This window comes from Rattus norvegicus, chromosome 16 (genome assembly GCF_036323735.1).
Source record: "Rattus norvegicus strain BN/NHsdMcwi chromosome 16, GRCr8, whole genome shotgun sequence".
Taxonomy (NCBI): Eukaryota; Metazoa; Chordata; class Mammalia; order Rodentia; family Muridae; genus Rattus; species Rattus norvegicus.
Genome location: NC_086034.1, coordinates 91,112,568 through 91,119,938, shown reverse-complemented (window position 1 = coordinate 91,119,938; position 7,371 = coordinate 91,112,568). Strand labels below are relative to the sequence as shown.

General features: G+C 42.0%; 1 pseudogene; it reads left to right on the top strand.

Moving 5' to 3' along the window:
* The first annotated feature begins 248 nt into the window (after positions 1–248).
* Ezr-ps1 (Ezrin, pseudogene 1) lies at positions 249–2,336 on the top strand (annotated as a pseudogene).
* The last annotated feature ends 5,035 nt before the right edge of the window (positions 2,337–7,371 follow it).

The window sequence follows — 7,371 nt, the reverse complement described above, 5'->3', positions numbered from 1 at the left end:
GATAATCTTCAGCCATTTGTTTAGTGTATTTTATAGGAAAAAAGAATCCATATGTCTTCTTTCTATGTCTCGGTGATGATCCAAGGTTTTTGGAGAATTACAGCAGCTATGCTCTGGTTGACAAAAATATTTCCACTTCCACCATTAAAAATATTCCAAAATAGAGGGCTTGCCTCCACCAGCAGGTCCCAACAAGTCTCCACCATCACTGCACAGCAGACTTGCTGAGGACCCATCAGCCAGTCAAGATGCCCAAGTCAATCAATGTCCAGTTAACCACCATGCGTGTGGAACTGAAGTTTGTCATCCAGCCAAACACCACCAGGAAGCAGGTCTTTGATCAGGTGATAAAGATTATTGGCCTCTGGGAAGTGTGGTACTTTGGCCTACAGTATGTAGACAATAAAGGATTTCCTGCCTGGTTGAAACTTGATAAAAAGGTCTCTGCATAGGAAATTCTAAAGGAGAACCCTGTCCAGTTCAAATTCTGAGCCATGCTCTACCCTGAGGGAGTAGCTCATCCAGGGCATCACACAGAAGCTCTTCTTCCTGCAAGTCAAGGAAGGGATCCTCAGCAATGAGATCTACTTTCCCCAGAGACATTCATGCTCCTGGGGTTCTATGAGGTTCAGGCCAAGTTCGGAGATTAGAACAAGGAAATGCAGAAGTCTGGGTACCTCAGGTCTGAATAACTGATCCCTTAGAGAGTCATGAGCCAGCTCAAGCTTAGCAGGGACCAGCAGGAAAACCAGATCCATGTGTGGCACATAGAACACCAAGGGATGTTCAAGAACAGTGGTATGCTAGAATATCTGAAGATTGCCCAGGACTTGGAAATGTATGGGATCAACTATTTCGAGATCAAAAACAAGAAAGGAACAGATCTTTGGCTTGGAGTTTATGTCCTTGAACTTAACATTTATGAAAAAAATGACAAGTTGACCCTGAAGATTGGCTTCCCTTGGAGTGAAATTAGGAACAAGAAGTCTGTCATCAAGCCCGTTTGTCAAGAAGGCACCTTTTTTGTGTTCTATGTTCCCCACCTGAGAATGGGGAACCATGGGGTGTACATGAGCCACAGGAAGCCCAATAACATCAAGACACAGAAGAAGGCCCAGGCTTGGGAGGAGAAGCACCAAAAGTAGCTGGAGTGACAGCAGTTGGAAACCAAGAAAAGGAGAGAAATTGTAGAGAGAGAAAAGGAACAGATGCTCTAGAAAGAGGAGGAGATGATGCTTTGGTTGCAGGACTATGAGCAGAAGACCAAGAGGGCAGTGAAAGAGCTCTCTGAGCAGATTGAAAAGGTCTTTCAGAGGACTGGAAGAGCTTGAAGGGGCTTGAGACCCCATATGAACAACAATGCCAACCAACCAGAGCTTCCAGGGACTAAGCCACTACCCAAAGACTATACATGGACTGACCCTGGGCTCCAATCTCATAGGTAGCAATGAATAGCCTAGTAAGAGCACCAGTGGAAGGGGAAGCCCTTGGTCCTGCCAAGACTGAACGCCCAGTGAACGTGATTGTTGGGGAGAGAGTGGTAATGGGGTGAGGATGGGGAGGGGAAGCTCATATAGAAGGGAAGGGGGAGGGGTTAGGGGGATGTTGGCCGGGAGACCGGGAAGGGGAATAACAATCGAAATGTAAATAAGAAATACTCAAGTTAATAAAGATGGAAAAGAAAAAGAAAATAAAAAAGAAAAGGTCTTTCAGTTGGAGGAAGAAAGGAGGCAAGCTCAGGAAGAGGCTGAACATTTGCAGGCTGACCCAGGCCAAGGAAGATTTGGAGAGATAGGTACAGGATCAGATAAAGAGTCAGGAACAGCTTGCTGCAGAGCTGGCAGAGTAGAGGGCCAAGATTTCACACTGGAGGAGGCAAGGAGGTGCAAGGAGGTCAACATGGAGGAGTGGCAGAACTGGGCTAAAGCAGCCCAGAATGACCTGGTGAAGATCAAGGAGGAGCTGCAGCCATTGATGAAAACCCCCACCCTTACCACCCCCAGTGTATGGGCCATGATTTCCGTATGCAGGAGGGACTGCAGGATGAGAGAGCAGAGACCATGGGCTACAGGGTTGAACTCTCCAGTGAGGGCATCCTAGATGACATCAAAGAGGACAAGCAGATCACTGAGGCAGAGAAAAATGAACATTTGCAAAATTTGCAGCTGTTAATTCTGAGCAATGAGTTGTTCCAGGCCTGGGATGAGAATAAGAGAAGCCACAATGACATCATCTACAATGAGAACATGTGGAAAGGCCATGACAAGTATAAGGCGCTCTGGCAGATCAGGCAAGGAAACACCAAGCAGCACACCTGCCAGTTCAAGGCCATGTAGAGCCCAGGCTGGGACCAAGAGCATGGGGCACCTTACAGTAGGCAGGTGTCACACTTGGTTCTTAAGTCTAGAAACTCCCTTGTCAGTCTGTGCCTGGAGCTGACCTGGTGCCACAGCTCTCTGTGCCCAGATCCTGTGGGGAGAGAGCTGTTATCTCAGAGGTGTGGACTATCTGGGAGCACAGGTCAGAACACCACTTCTGCTCACATACCTGTCCCAAGAAGAACCCACCTGGAGCCCTCTGGACACAGGAACCAAGGAGCAGTCTGCGAGAGAATCCTGGTTTCTGTCAGCACTGGAGCTGACCCTGTGGCACAGCTCTCTGTATCCAGATCCCACTGGAGTGCTGAAATACAGACTTACAGGAGGGTCAAACCACTGTCATAGACAGCAAGACCAGCTCACACTAGAGATAAAAAGATGGCAGGAAGCAAGGGCAAGAACCTAAGCAACAGAAACCAAGACCACTTTGCATCATCACAACCCAGTTCTCCTACCACAGCAAGCGCTGGATACCACCAACACACCTGAAAAGCAAGATTTGGATTTAAAAAGCACAACCCATGATGATGTTAGAGGTCTTTAAGAAGGACATAAACAACTCCCTTAAAGAAATACAGGACAATACAGGTAAGCAGGTAGAAGCCCTTAAGGAGGAAATGCCAAAATTCCTTAAAGGATTACAGGAAAACACAACCAAACAGATGAAGTAATTGAACAAAAGCACACAGGATTTAAAAATGGAAATAGAAATAATAAAGAAATCACAGAGAGAGACAACCATGGAGATAGAAAACCTATGGAAGAGATCAGGAGTCATAGATGCAAGCATTACCAACAGACTACAAGAGATACAAGAGAGAATCTCAGGGGCAGAAGATACCATAGAAAACATTGACACAGCAGTCAAAGAAAATGCAAAACTCAAAAAACTCCTAACCCAAAACATCCAGCAAATCAAGGACACAGTGAGAAGATCAAACCTATAGGTATAGAAGACAGCAAAGATTCCCAATTTAAAGGGCCAGTAAATATCTTCAACAAAATTATAGAAGAAAACTTCCCTAACCTAAAGAAAGAAATGCCCATAAAAAGAAACCTACAGAACTCCAACTAGATTGGACCAGAAAAGAAATTCCTCCTGTCACAAAATAGTCAAAACATCAAATGCACAAATCAAAGAAAGAATATTAAAAGCTGTAAGAGAAAAAGGTCAAGTAACATATAAATGCAGACCTATCAGAATTACCTGAGAATTCTTACCAGAATCTATGAAAGACAGATGATCTTGGGCAGATGTCATACAGACGGTAAGATAACAGAAATGCCAGCCCAGGCTACTATATCCAGCAAAACTCTCAATTAACATAGATGGAGAAATCAAAATATTCCACGACAAAACAAAATTTACACAGTATCTTCCACAAATCCAGCCATACAAAAGATTATAGATGGAAAACTTGAATAGACAGAGGGAAACTACAACCTAGAAAAAGCAAGAAAGTAATCTTGCTAACCCAAAAGAAGACAACCACACAAACATGACTCCATCCTAATGACAGAAAACAACAATCATTAGTCCCTGATCTCGCAAATCAAATTGAGTCCTGATCAATGGACTCGATTCATCAATAAAAAGACAGACTACCAGACCTAAACCACACAAAGACCCAACAAAGAAAGAGAACTTCAGACCAATTTCGCCTATGAATATAGACACAAAAATATTCATAAAATTCTAGCAAACCAAATCTAAGAACACATCAAAACAATCATCCATCATGATCAAGTAGGCTTCATTTCAGGAATGCAAGGTTGGTTCACTATACAGAAATTCATCAACATAATCCACTTTATAAACAAAAATCAAGGGAAAAACCACATGATTATCCCATTAGATGCTGAGTAAGCATTTGACAAAATTTAACACTCCTCCATGTTCCAAGTCTTGGAAAGATCAGGAATTCAAGGCCCATACCTAAACATAGTAAAGCAATACACGGCAAAGCAGTAGCCAACATAAAACTAAATGGAGAGAAATTTGAAGCAATCCCACTAAAATCAAGGACTCGACAAGGCTGCCCACTCTATTCCTAGTTATTCAATATAGCACTCAAAATCCTAGCCAGAGCAATCAGACAACAAAAGGAGGTCAAAGAATACCAATTGGAAAGGAAGAAGTCAAAATATCACTATTTTCAGATGATATAGTATACTTAGGTGACCCTAAAAGTTTCACCAGGGAACACCTAAACCTGATAAACAACTTCACCATAGTAGCTGGATATAAAATGAACTCAAACAAGTCAGTAGCTTTTCTCTACTCAAAAGATAAACAGACTGAGAAAGAGATTAGGGAATTGAAACCCTTCACGATAGTCACAAATAATATAAAATATCTCAGTGTGACTATAGCCAAGAAGGTGAAAGATCTGTGTGACAAGAACATCTTGTCTTTGAACAAAGAAATTGAAGATTTCAGAAATGGAAAGATCTCATATGCTTATGGAATGAAAGGATTAATATAGTAAAAATGGCCATCTTGCCAAAAGAAATCTACAGATTCAATGCAATCCCCATGAAAATTCCAACTCAACTCTTCATAGAGTTAGAAAGAGTAGCTTGCAAATTCATTTGGAATAAGAAAAAACCAAGGAGTGCCAAAACTATCCTCAACAATCAAAGAAATTCTGGGGAAATTACCATCCCTGACCTTAAGTTGTATTACAGAGCAATAGTGATAAAAATGTATTTTATTTGTACAGAGACAGGTACTTAGATCAATGGAATAGAATTGAAGACTCAGAAATGAACCTACACACCCATGGTCACTTGATCTTTGACCAAGGTGCTAAAACTATTCAGTGAAAAAAAGAGCATTCTTAACAAATTGTGCTGGTTCAACTGGTGGTCAGATGAAATCTACACATTGAATGAAAATCTATACATTGTTATGGCCCTTTACAAAGATTGAGTCCAAGTGGATCAAGGACCTTGACATAAAATCAGATACACTCAAACTATTAGAAGAAAAGTTGGGGGAGAGCTTCCAACACATCAGCACTGGGGAAAATTTCCTGAATTAAACACCAGCGGCTTATGCTCTAAGATAAAGAACTGACAAATGGCACCTAATAAAATTTCAAAACTTCTGTAAGGTAAAGGACACTGTCATTAGGACAAAATGTCAAAGAACATATTGGGAAAAGATCTTTACCAATCCTACATCCAATAGAAGGCTTATATGCAATATATACAAAGAACTGAAGAAGTTAGACTCTAGATAATCAAATATCCCTACTAAAAATGGGGGTACAGAGATAAACAAAGAATTCTCAATTGGGGAATATTAAATGGCTGAGAAGTACCTTAAGAAATGTTTAATGTCTGTAGTCATCAGGGAAATGCAAATCAAAACAACCCTGAGATTCCACCTCACAACAGTCAGAATGGCTAAGATCAAAAACTCAGGTAACAGCAGATACTGGAAAGAATGTGGAGAAAGAGGAACACTCCTCCATTGTTGGTGGGATTGCAAACTGGTACAAATACTCTGGAAATAAGTCTGGAGGTTCCTCAGAAAATTGGACGTAGAACTACATGAGGATCAGGTTATATCACTCCTGATCATATACTTAAATGATGCTCCAACATATAACAAGGACACATGCTCCATTATGTTCATAGCAGCCTTATTTATAATAGCCAGAATCTGGAAAGAACCCAGATGTCCCTTAACAGAGAAATGGATATAGAACATGTGATACATTTGCACAATGGAGTACTACTCAGCTATTAAAAACAATGACTTCCCCATAAGGAAGGGGAGGGGGGAGGGGGATGTTTGCCCGGAAACCGGGAAAGGGAATAACACTCGAAATGTATATAAGAAATACTCAAGGTAATAAAAAAAAAAAAAAACAATGACTTCATGAGATTCATAGGCAAATGGATGGAACTAGAAAATATCCTGAGTGAAGTAACCCAATCACAAAAAAACACACATGGTATGCACTCACTGATAAGTGGATATTAGCCCAAAAGCTCTGATAACCCAAGATGAAATCCATAGACCACATGAAGCTCTAGAAGGAGGACAACCAAAGTGTGGATGCTTCAGTCTTTCTTAGAATGGGGAATGGAAATATTCATAGGAGGAAATACAGAGACAAAGTTTGGAGGAGGAATTGAAGGACAGTCTATCCAGAGACTGCCCTACCTGGGGATCCAGCCCATATACATACAGCCACCATACCCAGACAATATTGCTGATGCCAAGTAGTGCATGCTGACAGGAGCCTGATTAAGCTGTGTCCTGAGAGGCTTTTCCAGCGCATGACAAATACCATGACAGATGCTGTTTGCAGCCAACCATTGAACTGAGAATGTAGTCCCTATTAGAGGAGTTAGAGAAAGAATTGAAGGAGCTGAAGGGGTTTTCAACCCCATAAGAACAACAATACCAATCAACCAGAGCTCCCAGGAACTAAAGCCCCATCCAAAGAGTTCACAGGGACAGATCCATAGTTCCAGCTGCGTATGTATTAGAGGATGACCTTCTTGGGCATCAATGGGAGGAGAAGCCCTTGTTCCTGCCAAGGTTTGACCCTATCCCACTCTCCCTGGTGTAGGGGAGTGTCAGGGTGGGGAGGCGGGAAGGGGTGTGTAGATGGGTGGGAGAACACCCTCATACCTCATAGATGAAGGGGGAAGAGGAATGGGTTAGGGGTTTATGGATGGGATACCAGGAAAGGGGATAACATTTGAAAGGTACATAAAAAAATTCAATAAAATAAAGGAAAAAAAGAGGAAAAATTAAAGGCAAATTTCAAGAGAGAGAAAGAGAGAGAGGAGAGAGAGAGAAAGAGAGAGAGGAGGGAGAGAGAGAGAGGAGAGAGAGGAGAGGAGAAGAGAGAGAGAGAGAGAGAGAGAGAGAGAGAGAGAGAGAGAGAGAGAGAGAGAGAGAGAGAGAGAGAGAGACTCCTTACTCTTTGTCAGTCTTGTGGAGGCTTGTTTCCCCATGTAGGGTAATGCT